Source organism: Rhinoderma darwinii, chromosome 1, assembly GCF_050947455.1.
Source record: "Rhinoderma darwinii isolate aRhiDar2 chromosome 1, aRhiDar2.hap1, whole genome shotgun sequence".
NCBI lineage: Eukaryota > Metazoa > Chordata > Amphibia > Anura > Rhinodermatidae > Rhinoderma > Rhinoderma darwinii.
In genome coordinates this window covers 21,237,528-21,255,527 of record NC_134687.1, presented here as the reverse complement: position 1 = coordinate 21,255,527, position 18,000 = coordinate 21,237,528, and the positions used below count along the sequence as shown (strand labels likewise).

General features: G+C 45.5%; 1 long non-coding RNA gene across 1 annotated transcript; it reads left to right on the top strand.

The window, feature by feature from the left end:
- The first annotated feature begins 398 nt into the window (after window positions 1-398).
- Window positions 399-2,495, top strand: LOC142718176 (uncharacterized). The gene is made up of 4 exons (XR_012872363.1): window positions 399-486; window positions 1,393-1,520; window positions 2,170-2,236; window positions 2,439-2,495. It is a non-coding gene; the product is annotated as an uncharacterized LOC142718176 (long non-coding RNA).
- Window positions 2,496-18,000: the final 15,505 nt, after the last annotated feature.

The window sequence follows — 18,000 nt, the reverse complement described above, 5'->3', positions numbered from 1 at the left end:
TCCTGGACTTCATATCTATCAGATCAGCCGTCAGAACTAAATAATGGCGAAGCGTTCCAGCAAAGTAATCTGTGTGGACCGCAATCAAATTCACCTGCTTGACCGGATATAAAATCCATTGACATTTGACAGAGTTCTCACGGAAAGCCATGATTAAGGACGCAGACCGCGTCTGAAACGCGTAGGCACCTGCTTATTCATACCAATGAACCACGGATACCAAAGATACACGGACTATCCTATTTTTAACTTTGTTTGTCCAATAAAACTTGGAAGAAGTTTCCATTTTTTATAGACTCATATGGTCTCAGCGCTGGATCCTTTTCCTCTGTTTTTCTTGTGTAACTTCTGGTAACATGACAACTATTCTTGTATCTATTCTGTATCAGAGGTTTTGTATTTTTTTCTTAGATCTTGTCTGAACAGATCCCTTGATTAGTCCCATATCTGCTGCTGCCGGGACAGTGTCCTGAATATAGCGCTCAGGTATTGATCTCTCTTTCCTGTAATTTACCTTTCCTGCATATTAGTCACACACGTCCCAAATTATCAGGTCAGAAAACAGACGTCACTGTTGTGTATGACTGAAGCCATTCCTCCATGTCACATAGGCATATAGACCCCTGACACGTGGCGGCCGTTATAGTTATCATCAACACTCTTATTCTACTGACACCAAGAAGTTCACTAGTCACATAATCTTACTCCTGGATATAGAGCCGGACATAGAAGACAGGGGTCCTCATAGCGAAGATCAAACCGGGCCCTCCATTATGGGGCCACAATGTAGCTACTGAGGACAGACGGGTGTGATGTTTGTTTACCTCTCCATTCCCTTCTCATGACCTTTGGGACAATTCTCCACCGCTTTGCTGCTGCCAATGTAGTTCCTCTGGAGAGCGGAGTCCTGCGCAGGTTGTCACCACCCAGCCGCAAAGAGGAGAGGACCAACTCCATTACCTGCTATATAGTGACCCCAAATCCACTGCTGCCTAAATCTATAACTGACAAATTGTATTTTCCATGAAGTGTAATCTTATATTATAATATTTAATTACAATTAAGCTCCAATCCCAGGGAGGATGTATTATCTCTTCTATGTATATAATACTCGTCATATGTTCTGGACTTGTCTGTTCTTATTACAAGTAAATCATTGTATTTCCCATAAAATTATAATATTGGAGCATCTCTTCTTAGGACTCTGCATTTTACCATTCCTCTATAATTCCTCCTGGAAATATTTACATATGGGGGATACAATATCTCTTGTCTATAGTCCGTGTCCCTAAACATTATGACACTGTCAGCACTCATTGTATAGTATCAGACCATGGCATTGAGAAAAGGGAATAACATCACCCAGCTGTCAATTTCTTCTTACATTTCCAGGAGTAATAAAAAAGTAACAGCCCAATGAAGATCTCTGTGATGGTCTCAGGTCCAGGTGTAGGAGGGCGGCTCAAAAAATAAGGAGAGCGCCCAACTACTGCCCAGCATATAAAGTAGGAGAGTCCAAGGTAAGTGCCGAATATTTCTTTACCTCTACACACGTTATATCACATATTTACTGGCTGGAGGGTTTATAGCAATAATGGAGATTTTCTCCAAGAGCCCAATTTCAGTTTTCTCACATTGTCCCTCAGAAAACAAGGTTGTTCTTCCTAATATTCCTCGCTTCAATGCTGGGGGTGGTAGATGGAAGAATAGAAAAAAATGTCCCTCACAAAATGTAGTGACCGCTTATTACTGACAAGCTACAAACCTGTAATATATTAGGATCAGAGACCAAGAGCCTGGAAACCCGGTGTGGTCAACTATGGCATCCAGACTAAGCTGCCACCTAAACTTATATATTGTCAGATAACCCGGTGCATGCCCAGAATATTCATTACATGTGTCAGGATTCCTCCAGGTGATGGCACATTGGGGATTTGTTCAGGTTGTGACCCCCTTATGCCAGTCATGGACACCAGGGCCTGTGTGTGACTACAACCTCTTCACCCCTATAGTTATGTTCCCTGGGTCTACGTTACATTACAAAATGTGTTCAATGTCTGACTCGCCCTGTGATAGGAAATGACACGTGTGACAGTAAATATATTATTATACATTCTAGATATGGGGTTATTTTATGTATATGCAGTAAAGCCATTATGTATATTACAGACATATAAGACATGTGAATATGCGGCCCCAGTGACAGCCGACATGCTAGAAGATCCACCGTATATATGTAAGTATTATAGCAAATAACAACCTATAGAAATCCTATAATCTGATGTCATCCAGAATGTTCCTATAGAGACACATGACAAGCGAGGCTGCGGGAACAAATTCCCCAATGTTGTCAATAGGCTGAACATATATTTGTTGATATGATGGCCCATACTAAGCTCAACTCATAATATCTGCACAATTTACATTTTCTGTTCCAGATATTGTTGTGATCGGCTGCCTGCTGCCAGGGGGACTCTCTGAAGTAATATTTCATCTATATGAGGTATGTCCATCATTAGTTACTATATACAGTACCCACCAGTAGCTCTCTACACTGAAAGAGTGACGAGAGGGCAAAATGTCAACACAAGGATAGTAGAGGGGAACATTGTATACTTGGTAGGAATAGGCATAGTGAAAGTTAGGGGTTTATTTGCCTAAAATTCTGGCCACATGGCCCGGTTTGGGCCTGAACGTAGGTGTAAGGTAATTGGGTGAGGAGATTGGGGGTAGTGAAGGGGGATTTTAGGCAGAGCTGCCCTGCCAAGAACATTTGGGACACGTCAAGACCTGGTAAAATTATCTACAAGGGCTTCAGGGAGGTAGCGTGGGAACTACGGTGGCGGCAGTTTCTGCAGTTCCTTGCAGCGGGCACATTAATGCGTTCGATCTCACGGCGCCACAGACTGGAAGTTCGATAGGCCTAATCTAGGACTACTATTTTAGTGTGAAACTTGAGGCGGCCGTACCAATATGATGCAGTAGACAAGGACTTGAGTGAGTTGCATTACCCACTTATGGTCTGCAGGCATAGGTGACAATGGATACTGGCAAAATGTTTTTATATTTACAGGACTCAAGCGGAAAGCAGTGGAAGGGGCCAGGATATCGCCACCTATAGAGCTCCCACAAGTCATGCAGCACAGGGACCGGGACTTGGGGTGTAATGGACTGTTTAGATGTGGTGGCTAAAAGTAAGTGTCCTTGCATCGTGGAAGCAAGGCAGCTATCCTCAATGGTGTCAGCATAGAATTTTTTTTAGGGAATATCACATGATGATGGGGCAAGTGCCAGGGGCCTTGCACAGCGTTCCTGGGTGGGTGAGGGCAGCATGATCCCAGGAGGGACTCATAATTCGAACATGGAGCCAAAATGTTTACTACACAAGGAGGGCACTGGCACGATGTTTGTAATTACAGGAGCAGCACGTAAAGAGCAGCAGAGAAGGCAAGTCACTATGGGGACCACCGGAAGCACAAGATGTCAATATGACTAAAAGTGAAGCAATGTAGGAAGAAGATAACAGCAACTGTTGAGTCTGATTCTGATCTGTCAGATGATTATGAGTGGTCTGATGTTGAGGTTAGAAGGGGTGAAGGTGCTGTAAAAAATGTTCAAACATGATGAGGGAAAAAGACAAGGAGGCACAATACTAAAAGCCAATCCTTTAGTGGAAAGAAGGGTGAAAGTTTGGGGCCAGGACACTTCTACATGTTTGCTGACCTCTATCTACTCACACTTGTGCCAGGAAGTGTTGGGGAAAGGAAAGGTTTGTCTACTTTTTGAGATGTCTAGGGAGATCATTGCAGCAAAAGAGGATGGGTATCTCTCAAGGGGAAGAGGGGCAAAGGAGGTTATTAGGGATTGGTTGAAGGGATTTTTTGGGTATTGCAGTGTTAGGGTATGTTCAAACGCACTTTTTACGGACGTAATTCAGGTGTTTTATGCCTGGAATTACGGCCGAAAATACTGCTTGAAAGCGTCGGCAAACATCTGCCCATTCATTTGTCGATTTTCATTTTCACAGACTAATTCCAATAAATTCAGTAAAAAAGCTGTGGGGTTAAAATGCCCACTATACAGCTAGATAAATTCCTTGAGGGGTGCAGTTTCCAAAATGGGGTCACTTTTTGGGAGTTTCCACTGTTTAGGCACCACAAGACCTCTTCAAACCTGACAAGGTGCCCAAAATATATTGTAATAAAAAGGAGGCCCCAAAATTCACTAGGTGCTCCTTTGCTTCTGAGGCCGGTGTTTCAGTCCATTACCACACTAGGGCCACAGGTGGAATATTTCTAAAAACTGCAGAATCTGGGCAATAAATATTGAGTTGCGTTTCTCATGTAAAACCTTCCGTGTTACAGAATTTTTTTACTACAAATGAATTTCTGCAAAAAAAATGTAATTTGTAAATTACACCTCTACATTGCTTTAATTCCTGTGAAATGCCTAAAGGGTTAAGAAACTTTCTTGATGGGGTTTTGAATACTTTCAGGGGTGCAGTTTTTAAAATGGGGTGATTTATGGGGAAGTTCTAAAATATAAGGCCCTCAAAGCCACTTCAGGACTGAACTGGTCAATGAAAAACAGGTTTTAGAAATTTCTTGTGAGAAATTGTTGCTAAACTTATAAGCCTTGTAACGTCCTAGAAAAATAAAAGGACGTTCAAAAAATGATGCAAACATAAAGTAGACATATGGGAAATGTAAACTAGTCACTATTGTGTGGTATTAATATCTGTTTTGCAAGCAGATACATTCAAATTTAGAAAAATTCAAATTTTTGCAAATTTTCTCCAAATTTTGGTGTTTTTCACAAATAAATACTGAATTTATCGAGCAAATTTTTTCCCTGACGTAAAGTACAATATGTCACGAGAAAACAATCTCAGAATCGCTTGGATAGGTAAAAGCATTCCGAAGTTATTACCACATAAACTAACACATGTCAGATTTGAAAAAATCGCCTGCGTCCAGAAGGCCAAAACAGGCTGCGTCCTCAAGGGGTTAATATCGATGCTGAAAAGTTTGACGTTACAGGCCCAAAGCCTGAGGCTGCAGGACGGAGAGAGTCTGATGACAACATTTTCTGTTCTGATTTCACTCTGTGACAATAAACGATAATATTCTAGTACAGTTGTATGAATAAATGGTTTGGCCTTTTTGTGTTTTGATTTTTTATCCATAGAAATTAATGATAACAGCAAAAATATACCTGAATACATTATATTAACACTTGTCTGGTCAGCGAGAAATCCCCAGTCAAGGTGACCGTCCTGGATTTCTTCCCTGCCTGTACTATATGATGGTAGTCACCTCACCGGTCCTGGATTTCTTCCCTGCCTGTACTATGTGATGGTAGTCACCTCACCGGTCCTGGATTTGCTTCCCTGCCTGTACTATATGATGGTAGTCACCTCACCGGTCCTGGATTTCTTCCCTGCCTGTACTATATGATGGTAGTCACCTCACCGGTCCTGGGTTTGCTTCCCTGCCTGTACTATATGATGGTAGTCACCTCACCGGTCCTGGATTTCTTCCCTGCCTGTACTATATGATGGTAGTCACCTCACCGGTCCTGGATTTCTTCCCTGCCTGTACTATATGATGGTAGTCACCTCACCGGTCCTGGGTTTGCTTCCCTGCCTGTACTATATGATGGTAGTCAGGGGCGTAGCTAGAGGCTCATGGGCCCCGATGCAAAAATTCTTACTGGGCCCCCCCCCCCCCCGCAAACTTCTCATGGCCGACGGTCCGCTTTCAGCTGCATCGCTGGGTCTCCTAAGTGACCCAACAATGCAGCACTAACAGCCGGGGCGTCACTAAGGCTGGGTTCACACACACTATTTACGGACGTAATTCGGGCGTTTTAGCATTGAATTACGTCCGAAAATGCGGCTCAAAAGCGTCGGCAAACATCTGCCCATTCATTTGAATGGGTCTTACGATGTTCTGTGCCGACGGTCATTTTTTTTTACGCGTCGCTGTCAAAAGGCGGCGCGTAAAAAAGACGCCCGCGTCAAAGAAGTGCCTGTCACTTCTTCAGACGTAAATGGAGCCGTTTTCCATGGACTCCATAGAAAAACAGCTCCAATTACGTCCGTAATGGACGCAGCGAAAGACGCCTGCACATGCCATTATGGCTGAAATTACGGTGCTGTTTTCTCCTGAAAACAGCACAGTAATTTCAGCCGTAACAGACGCTGCCGTGTGAACATACCCTCAGGGCTTAAAATGTCAGGGGAAATAGCCCCAATACATATGTGTCCACCCGAAAAAAAGTGTGTATAGGAGACAGCATAGCATATCTATAGCACTACGACCCTATAAACTATGGATAGGATTAGATACAGTGGCTGAGCAGACAGTATCACACATGATAGGATTAGATACAGTGGCTCAGAAGGCAGTATCACACATGATAGGATTAGATACACAGCTCAGCAGACAGTATCACACATGATAGGATTAGATACAGTGGCCCAGCAGACAGTATCACACATGATAGGATTAGATACAGTGGCTCAGCAGACAGTACCACACATGATAGGATTAGATACAGTGGCTCAGCAGACAGTACCACACATGATAGGATTAGATACAGTGGCTTAGCAGACAGTATCACACATGATAGGATTAGATACAGTGGCTCAGCAGACAGTACCACACATGATAGGATTAGATACAGTGGCTCAGCAGACAGTATCACACATGATAGGATTAGATACAGTGGCTCAGCAGACAGTATCACACATGATAGGATTAGATATAGGGCCCAGCAGACAGTATCACACATGATCGGATTAGATATAGGGCCCAGCAGACAGTATCATACATGATTGGATTAGATACAAAGCTCAGCAGACTGTATCACACATGATAGGATTAGATACAGGACTCAGCTCGCTGACATTGCGGCTCCAGTGCTGGACCCAGGATAGGTAAGAATAATAATTTTGCTTCTTTATGTGTTACTGATTATTTTTGTGTTTGTGTTTTTTTACAGGTTCGGTTGTTGGACTTCGGATTCGAGGACTTCAATGACGGCGTTTTTATTATTCTCAATTAAATGGTTAATGAGGGTTGTTTTTTTATTTCAATAAAATATTTTTTCTATGTGCTTGTATCTTTTTACATTTTATTATCACCGCCTTAGTAATGGCCGCTGGCTGATTGACAACCTCCATTACTAAGGCGAGGCTTAATGTTAGCCGGTGCAGAGGCTACACTAACCCCCATTATTACCCCGGTACCCACCGCCACCAGGGGTACTGGGAAGAGCCGGGTACAAACCAGTACCCGACCATCTGTAGTGACGGGCAGGCACCGGGGTGGCCGCAGGCTGGTAGTATTAGGCTGGGGAAGGCCAAAAACAGTGGCACCTACCACCCTGATAATGCTGCCTGCTGCTGCTGTGTTGTATCTGGCTGGTTATGAAAATTGGGGGGGACCCGACATCGTTCTTTCCAATTATTATTATTTTTTTTAAATGACGTGGGGTCCCCCCCATTTTCATAACCAGCCAGATACAATAAAGCAGCAGCAGGCAGCATTACCAGGGTGGGAAGGGCCACTGTTTTTGGCCTTTCCCCTCCTGATAATACCAGCCTGCGGCCACCCCAGTGGCCGACCATCACTACAGATGGTCAGGTACTGGATCGTACCCGGCTCTTCCCAGCACCCCTGGTGGCGGTGGGTACCGGGGTAAAAAAGGGGGTTAGTGTTAGCCTCTGCACCGGCTAACACTAAGCCCCGCCTTAGCAATGGATGCTGTCAATCAGCCGGCGGCCATTACTAAGGCGGTAGTAATATAGTTTAAAAAAAACCCACAAAGACATAGAAAAAATATTTTATTGATATAAAAAAAAAACCCACACAACCCTCATTAACCATTTTATTAATAAAAAAAAAAGCCGTCATCGAAGTAGTCCTGGAATCCGCCGTATTCCAACGACCGAACCTGTAAGAAAACACACAAAAAATGATTAGTAACACGTGTGTTAGGGTATGTGCACACACACTAATTACGTCCGTAATTGACGGACGTATTTCGGCCGCAAGTACCGGACCGAACACAGTGCAGGGAGCCGGGCTGCTAGCATCATAGTTATGTACGACGCTAGGAGTCCCTGCCTCGCTGCAGGACAACTGTCCCGTACTGAAAACATGTTTACAGTATGGGACAGTTGTCCTGCAGCGAGCCATGTGTCTGTGCACATACCCTAAGGCTTAGATACAGGGCCCATGTGTGATACTGTCTGTGGGACCCTGTATCTAAGCCTACCACAAGGTAGGCTTAGATACAGGGTCCAGCAGACAGTAATCTTATACAGTATAAGATTACTGTGTGCTGGGGCCCTGCATCTAAACCTAGTGTGGTAGGCTTAGATACAGGGCCCAGCAGACAGGATCACGCATGGGCCATGTATCTAAGCCTACCATGTGATTGGCTTAGATACAGGGCCCAGCAGACAGGATCACACAATCTGTGATCCTGTCTCATGGGCCCCCTAAGCCTGATACATCGTAGGCTTAGGGGTTGTGCAGTCCCTAAACATTGATGGCCTATCCACAGGATAGGCCATCAATAGCTGATGTGTCGCCCGGGACCCGCAAATCAGCTGTTTTGAAGGGGCCGCAGCACTCGTACGAGAGCTGCTTCCCCTTCATTTCACTACTCGCTCACACTGTGAATCGCCGACACCGATTCACAGTGTGACCGGAATGAAGTGACAGGAATGAAGGGGAGAAGCTCTCGTACGAGTGCTGCGGCCCCTTCAAAACAGCTGATTGGCGGGTCCCGGGAGTCAGACCCCGCCAGTCAGGGCTAACCTTACCTTCCTCTTCGGCCGGGGCGGTAGTTCTGTAGTCTCGATGCTGTGCGCGGCGGCATAGCGCTGTGACGTCATGCGCTGCGCACAGCGCTTGACGTCAGGACCTCCGCTGCGATCCGGAACCAGGAAGGTAAGTAAAGTATGTTACTATAGTAACAGGGGCCCGCGGCCCGAGTTACTATAGTAACTTTTTATTGATGTGGTGCGGGGGGCCGTGGGCCCCCCTGGCTTCGGGGCCCGGTCGCAATTGCGACCGCTGCGACCCCTATAGCTACGCCAGTGATGGTAGTCACCTCACCGGTCCTGGGTTTGCTTGCCTGCCTGTACTATATGATGGTAGTCACCTCACCGGTCCTGGATTTCTTCCCTGCCTGTACTATATGATGGTAGTCACATCACCGGTCCTGGATTTCTTCCCTGCCTGTACTATATGATGGTAGTCACCTCACCGGTCCTGGATTTCTTCCCTGCCTGTACTATATGATGGTAGTCACCTCACCGGTCCTGGGTTTGCTTCCCTGCCTGTACTATATGATGGTAGTCACCTCACCGGTCCTGGGTTTGCTTGCCTGCCTGTACTATATGATGGTAGTCACCTCACCAGTCCTGGATTTCTTCCCTGCCTGTACTATATGATGGTAGTCACCTCACCGGTCCTGGATTTGCTTGCCTGCCTGTAATATATGATGGTAGTCACCTCACCGGTCCTGGAGTTGCTTCCCTGCCTGTACTATATGATGGTAGTCACCTCACCGGTCCTGGATTTGCTTCCCTGCCTGTACTATATGATGGTAGTCACCTCACCGGTCCTGGATTTGCTTGCCTGCCTGTACTATATGATGGTAGTCACCTCACGGGTCCTGGATTTGCTTCCCTGCCTGTACTATATGATGGTAGTCACCTCACCGGTCCTGAATTTGCTTCCCTGCCTGTACTATTTGATGGTAGTCACCTCACCGGTCCTGGATTTGCTTCCCTGCCTGTACTATTTGATGGTAGTCACCTCACCGGTCCTGGATTTCTTCCATGGTAGGGAAACTAGAATTTGATTTGGATAACTCACACCATTAACATCTGCTCCTTGTTCACCCCTCTGTGGATTTGGAAGAACCCAGCCTCCCACCAACATCTTTCTATTAGAACATTACCGACTCTGCTACATCTAGCCACCTTTGGTAACAATTGTTCTTTGATCAATCGGATGGGCTCCTTGTGGGTGGGTCCCTGGCCGGCGGCCAATGATAAGGGAGCCATAACTTTGTGGTGCTAAGTACTCCATTAGACCTTTGTCTCAAACCAACAATGTATATTAGTCATACTTGCCAACTCTCCTGCAATGTCTGGGAAAAGGGGAGACGTCCGGAATCCCATAAGAACAGACAGAAGTGTCTGTACTGGGGTATGTATTTATTTAGGGGGTCTACAGTTTGTATTTAAGGGGTCTGGTCTGGGGGTCTGTATTTGTTTAGGGGTTTCAGTCAGTATTTGTTTAGGGGGCTTGGTCTGGGGTCTGTATTTGCTTAGGGGGCTTGTTCTGAGGTCTGTATTTGTGGGGTCTATGTATAGGGAGTGTGGTCTATTTATAGGGGGTGTGGTCTATGTATAGGGGGTGTGGTCTATGTATAGGGGGTGTGGTCCAGGGTCTATATTTGTGTAAGTGGTCTGTATTTAGGAAGCCAAGTTTGATATTACTGCATTACCCATGCTGGAACCTTTATTACTCAGCGTCACCAATGATATAAATCCCTTATCGCTGATTGGCCGCCAGTGACCCACAGACCGATGTGCTGGACTTTTAGTTCGTGGCCGTGCTGGACTATTAGTTAATTTTCCTATTAATGAGGCTTGATACTTTATTTGTCACATAACATATTACCAGGATTTCCAGACCATCATCATAATGTATATAAACAAAAAGAACAATGATCTCTGGACTAAAGAGCTCAGTATATGTAAATATATATATACGGTGCCAACCAGACATGGAAATGTGAGGAAAAGAAAAAACAAAAACCTGGTAAAAAAGGCACTCGGCTCAATAAAGTCGCAATTTAATTATCAAAAGTTTATTAATATATATTTAAAATGATGCAATCTTGCACAAAAACCTACAAACAGACATCACAAACCCGGCCGGGTAATGAATGGCAAATAAATCAGTTTTAAGAAAAATTCTCATTTAGCTTGGCCATATAACAAATAGTATCAAGTAATAAGTTACTTCAATACAGGCCACACAAGTGGATAAATCAGATACAATGTAGTGAGTGGAGGCAACATACTAACCAAGGTAATTTACAAATGACATAACATCCATGGATATAAGCAAACCTGCTGATCAGATAGCAGTATACAGATGGGCTTACTAGCAGAGATATACATGCAGCGAACCCATAGAGCACATGAATAGATGCAAGAGTATATACTTATCAGTAGGTAGTATATGTGGAAGTCCATAGGGTTCTCTACAGGTGAAAACGACCAGGTCACTCCATGAGAAAATAAAGCTCTCGTGTCTCCTCAAAGCTCCAGTGTAAAGTAACTGCAGGCAGCAGATAGAGATCAGTCCACTCCGTGCCGTTCCTCTGTAACCTCCCAGCACAGGGAAAGATAATCATGCAGCAGGTGTGTCGACACTCCAACATGCGAGAGTCCACAGGACCGAATCCCCTCCTGGGACAAGCAAAAGCAGGAAGTGGCAAGTCAGAGCCGTATCCTCCACAACAGGGCAAGTGCTAGCAATGCGTTTCCCAGCTTTGACAGCTTGTATTGCCAGTAAGGTTCACACTTAGGTGAAATATCCTTGTGTCCTTGTATCCAGCTCAAAGGAGTCTTAGCTCCAAATAGGAGAGCAGGAGTGCGCAGCTTCCCAGCTTTCCGTCCATTCATCATGTGCTACGTCCAAGTCTCATGCATAGTATCCATGTGGGTTAGTTACCTCCAAGTTGCCATTCACCGGTATGTGACGTCACAGAATTGCCAACATGTTTCGTCACAGACGTGACTTCCTCAGGGCGTGTATTACAACATCAGAACCAACCCTCTATATCAAGGGATTGTTAACCAATAGTATTTGTCGAGTAGTAATACACCTATTAACCCTAGTGCTCCCAAATGGGACCAGGGTACTTAGTGTCAACAGTATATCATTATCAATAATACAATACAATGTATGTCTATAAAATTGTCTCCATTGACTGTCCCCATCAAAAATAAAAACGACAAAATTAAATCAAAAAATATAATATAAATAAATATAAAAAAACAAACAAAAAAAAAACAAAAAAAAAAAAGGGAAACAATATTAAGAAAATGAAAAATAAGGCACATGCACCAGAGATCACTGCTGTAAAGTTAGAGAGCCAATAGTCAGGAATAACGAGCACATATCCCCCCCTAGAGATAATATTTATTTATATTATATTTTTTGATTTAATTTTGTCGTTTTTATTTTTGATGGGGACAGTCAATGGAGACAATTTTATAGACATACATTGTATTGTATTATTGATAATGATATACTGTTGACACTAAGTACCCTGGTCCCATTTGGGAGCACTAGGGTTAATAGGTGTATTACTACTCGACAAATACTATTGGTTAACAATCCCTTGATATAGAGGGTTGGTTCTGATGTTGTAATACACGCCCTGAGGAAGTCACGTCTGTGACGAAACATGTTGGCAATTCTGTGACGTCACATACCGGTGAATGGCAACTTGGAGGTAACTAACCCACATGGATACTATGCATGAGACTTGGACGTAGCACATGATGAATGGACGGAAAGCTGGGAAGCTGCGCACTCCTGCTCTCCTATTTGGAGCTAAGACTCCTTTGAGCTGGATACAAGGACACAAGGATATTTCACCTAAGTGTGAACCTTACTGGCAATACAAGCTGTCAAAGCTGGGAAACGCATTGCTAGCACTTGCCCTGTTGTGGAGGATACGGCTCTGACTTGCCACTCCCTGCTTTTGCTTGTCCCAGGAGGGGATTCGGTCCTGTGGACTCTCATGTGTTGGAGTGTCGACACACCTGCTGCATGATTATCTTTCCCTGTGCTGGGAGGTTACAGAGGAACGGCACGGAGTGGACTGATCTCTATCTGCTGCCTGCAGTTACTTTACACTGGAGCTTTGAGGAGACACCAGAGCTTTATCTTCTCATGGAGTGACCTGGTCGTTTTCACCTGTAGAGAACCCTATGGACTTCCACATATACTACCTACTGATAAGTATATACTCTTGCATCTATTCATGTGCTCTATGGGTTCGCTGCATGTATATCTCTGCTAGTAAGCCCATCTGTATACTGCTATCTGATCAGCAGGATCGCTTATATCCATGGATGTTATGTCATTTGTAAATTACCTTGGTTAGTATGTTGCCTCCACTCACTACATTGTATCTGATTTATCCACTTGTGTGGCCTGTATTGAAGTAACTTATTACTTGATACTATTTGTTATATGGCCAAGCTAAATGAGAATTTTTCTTAAATCTGATTTCTTTGCCATTCATTACCCGGCCGGGTTTGTGATGTCTGTTTGTAGGTTTTTGTGCAAGATTGCATAATTTTAAATATATATTAATAAACTTTTGATAATTAAATTGCGACTTTATTGAGCCGAGTGCCTTTTTTACCAGGTTTTTGTTTTTTCTTTTCCTCCATCATCATAATGGCCTAAAGTCTTCTTATATGGCGGAGGGGTCAATAGGGCCATTCAGTAACCGGACCTGCAGCTGCATCACGCTATGTCGCTGGATTGTATGCCGGGCTGCCTATTGTCCGGGCAGCGTCTGAATACTCATTACCTGTCTTATTAGCTCCAGTGTTAGGCCCTGTTCACATGGCGTGTATTCGCCGAGTTTTTGACGCGTTTTACGCAAAAAAGCATGATTGAAGCTTCCCATTGACATCAATGGAAAGCGCATTGTTAGAGCGTACGACACGTTCTTTTTTACAAACGAGTGTTTAAAAAATGCGGAGTGTAAAAAAAGAAGCGTCAGGTCAATTCTTTATCTCGTAAATTGTGCCCAAAACACGCCGGAACGTGCACAAAACACGTCAAACAACGCAAGAAAAATGCGTAAAAAATGGCTGTATTTTAAAAAGCGCTTTACAAAACCCCTAGCGTTTTTGACGCGTTTACACTCCGTTTTTTTAGCACCGTGTGAACAAGGCCTAAGGCCCTGTTCACATCAGCGTTGCCCTTTCGTTGAGGCGTTCCGTCGGAGGTTTCCACCGGGTTAACCACTCAACGGAAAGGCAAATGGAAACCTTATCTTTGATCTCAATGGTGACGGAAACTTTGCTAATGCTTTCCGTTTGTCACCGTTCCGTTGTTTTGACGGAATCAATAGCGCAGTCACCTACACATTTTGTTTAATGCGATGCTTAAATAGCATTTAGCCCTAAAATGACATCCAGACATCCGTATTTATGGTAAAGCTGAGAGGCAACTAATACAGACACCATCACAGCTCCCACAGAGGTCGTCATCCAGTGATTGTGAGGAGAAGTGAATAATGGAAGCTTTATACAAGATCCCTGCATTGTCATTACCACTCCCCACCACTAGATGTCAGCAAAACACACTAAAACACTTGTTCATTATGGCTGTACATAGTGGCTTGTCTGTATTAGAGCTAAGGCTCTGTTCACACTTAGTTATTGCCTTGATATTTGATATGCTGTTTCCTGTATGCCTCTGCATGTAATAGTGACTATGCTATTCCATACAGAATAAAGGCCAGCCAGTGCTTTTGAGACATTCTATCCTCACTGTTCCTCTCTCTTATCACAGTCACACAATTATTGGCTGCAGCCGGTCACATGACACATTGTTACCCATCATATACACACAGACATATAGTATAATATAGGTGTATTACTCCATATCTGTGTGTGTTCTGTGAGGTAATGTTTACCTGTAGTGTATTATATAACCTGTATATACACACAACACATACAGACACAACACTACTGGCAGCCAGTACACTCCACAGCCTCAACATCACAACTGAGCATGTGCGAGGCTCAAACAACATGGCGTCTGTCTCTAGTAGAAGTCAGTTATACCTTTTCTAATCTGTAATCTCTTCAGCATAATCCTGATAACTACAAGAACATTAATAATACAGGACATTAGTTATAACCGCGCCTTCCAACCATCCCAGATCCAGATGTCCCGGGACCCCCGGCGCATTTCTGGACATTACCTGTATGTGCGTCCTCAGGAGTCGTCAGCTCCCTGCTCCAGCATCATCTGTGACACCTGCACCGAGCCAATCACAGCACAGACAGGAGGAGACCCAGTGGCCAATCATCATTACGGGAATCGCACGGGCCGCCTGATGCCCGGGGGTGTCGCTAGTACTGCAGCGTCCCGCCCGGAGGATGTGTAGCTGTCCGTTGTGGGAACGGACAAGGTAAGTAAAATATGGGGGAGAGCGCTGTGTGGTACTATATACAAGGGGGAGCGCTGTGTGGTACTATATACAAGGGGGAGCGCTGTGTAGCACTATATACAAGGGGGGAACGCTGTGTAGCACTATATACAAGGGGGAGCGCTGTGTAGCGCTATATACAGGGGGGGAGCGCTGTGTAGCACTATATACAAGGGAGGAGCGCTGTGTAGCGCTATATACAAGGGGGAGCGCTGTGTAGCACTATATACAAGAGGGAGCGCTGTGTAGCACTATATACACAAGGGGGGAGCGCTGTGTAGCACTATATACAAGGGGGGAGCTCTGTGTAGCACTATATACAAGGGGGAGAGCTGTGTAGCACTATATACAAGGGGGAGCGCTGTGTAGCACTATATGCAAGGGGGGATCGCTGTGTGGTACTATATACAAGGGGGGAGCTGTGTAGCACTATATACAAGGGGGGCGCTGTGTAGCGCTATATACAAGGGGGGAGCGCTGTGTGGTACTATTTACAAGGGGGTATGGCTGTGTAGCACTATTTACAAGGGGGAGCGCTGTGTAGCACTATATACAAGGGGGAGCGCTGTGTAGCACTATATGCAAGGGGGGATCGCTGTGTGGTACTATATACAAGGGGGGAGCGCTGTGTGGTACTATATACAAGGGGGGAGCTGTGTAGCGCTATATACAAGGGGGGGTGCTGTGTAGCGCTATATACAAGGGGGGGTGCTGTGTAGCGCTATATACAAGGGGGGAGCGCTGTGTGGTACTATTTACAAGGGGGTATGGCTGTGTAGCACTATTTACAAGGGGGGAGCGCTGTGTAGCACTATATACAAGGGGGAGCGCTGTGTAGCACTATATTCAAGGGGAAGCGCTGTGTGGTACTATATTCAAGGGGGAGCGCTGTGTAGCACTATATGCAAGGGGGAGCGCTGTGTAGCACTATATGCAAGGGGGAGCGCTGTGTAGCACTATATGCAAGGGGGAGCGCTGTGTAGCACTATATGCAAGGGGGAGCGCTGTGTAGCACTATATGCAAGGGGGAGCGCTGTGTAGCACTATATACAAGGGGGAGCGCTGTGTAGCACTATATACAAGTGGGGAGCGCGGTGTAGCACTATATACAAGGGGGGAGCGCTGTGTAGCACTATATACAAGGTGAGCGCTGTGTAGCACTATATACAAGGGGGAGCGCTGTGTAGCACTATATACAGGGGGGGAGCGCTGTGTAGCACTATATACAAGGTGAGTGCTGTGTAGCACTATATACAAGGGGGAGCGCTGTGTAGCACTATATACAAGGGGGAGCGCTGTGTAGCACTATATACAAGGGGGGAGCTGTGTAGCACTATATACAAGGGGGGCGCTGTGTAGCGCTATATACAAGGGGGGAGCGCTGTGTGGTACTATTTACAAGGGGGTATGGCTGTGTAGCACTATTTACAAGGGGGGAGCGCTGTGTAGCACTATATACAAGGGGGAGCGCTGTGTAGCACTATATGCAAGGGGGGGATCGCTGTGTGGTACTATATACAAGGGGGGAGCGCTGTGTGGTACTATATACAAGGGGGGAGCTGTGTAGCGCTATATACAAGGGGGGGTGCTGTGTAGCGCTATATACAAGGGGGGAGCGCTGTGTGGTACTATTTACAAGGGGGTATGGCTGTGTAGCACTATTTACAAGGGGGGAGCGCTGTGTAGCACTATATACAAGGGGGAGCGCTGTGTAGCACTACATACAAGGGGAAGCGCTGTGTGGTACTATATTCAAGGGGGAGCGCTGTGTAGCACTATATGCAAGGGGGAGCGCTGTGTAGCACTATATGCAAGGGGGAGCGCTGTGTAGCACTATATGCAAGGGGGAGCGCTGTGTAGCACTATATGCAAGGGGGAGCGCTGTGTAGCACTATATGCAAGGGGGAGCGCTGTGTAGCACTATATACAAGGGGGAATCGCTGTGTAGCACTATATACAAGGGGGGAGTGCTGTGTAGCACTATATACAAGGGGGGAGCGCTGTGTAGCACTATATACAAGGGGGGAGCGCTGTGTAGCGCTATATACAAGGGAGGAGCGCTGTGTAGCGCTATATACAAGGGGGGAGCGCTGTGTGGCACTACATACAAGGGGGTATGGCTGTGTAGCACTATATACAAGGGGGAGCACTCTGTGGTACTATATACAAGGTAGGAGCGCTGTGTAGCGCTATATACTAGGGGGAGCACTGTGTAGCACTATATACAAGGGGGAGCACTGTGTAGCACTATATACAAGGGGGAACGCTGTGTAGCACTATATACAAGGGGGAGCGCTGTGTAGCACTATATACAAGGGGGAGCGCTGTGTAGCACTATATACAAGGGGGAGCGCTGTGTAGCACTATATACGAGGGGGGGAAGCGCTGTGTAGCACTATATACAAGGAGGGAAGCGCTGTGTAGCACTGTACACAAGGGGGGGAGCGCTGTGTGGCACTATATACAAGGGGGGGAGCGCTGTGTGGCACTATATACAAGGGGGGGAGTGCTGTGTGGCACTATATACAAGGGGGGAGCTGTGTGGCACTATATACAAGGGGGGAGCGCTGTGTGGTACTATATACAAGGGGGGAGCGCTGTGTAGCACTATATACACGTGGGGGAGCGCTGTGTTGTAATATATACAAGGGGGGAGCGCTGTGTAGCACTATATGCAAGGGGGAGCGCTGTGTAGCGCTATATACAAGGTAGGAG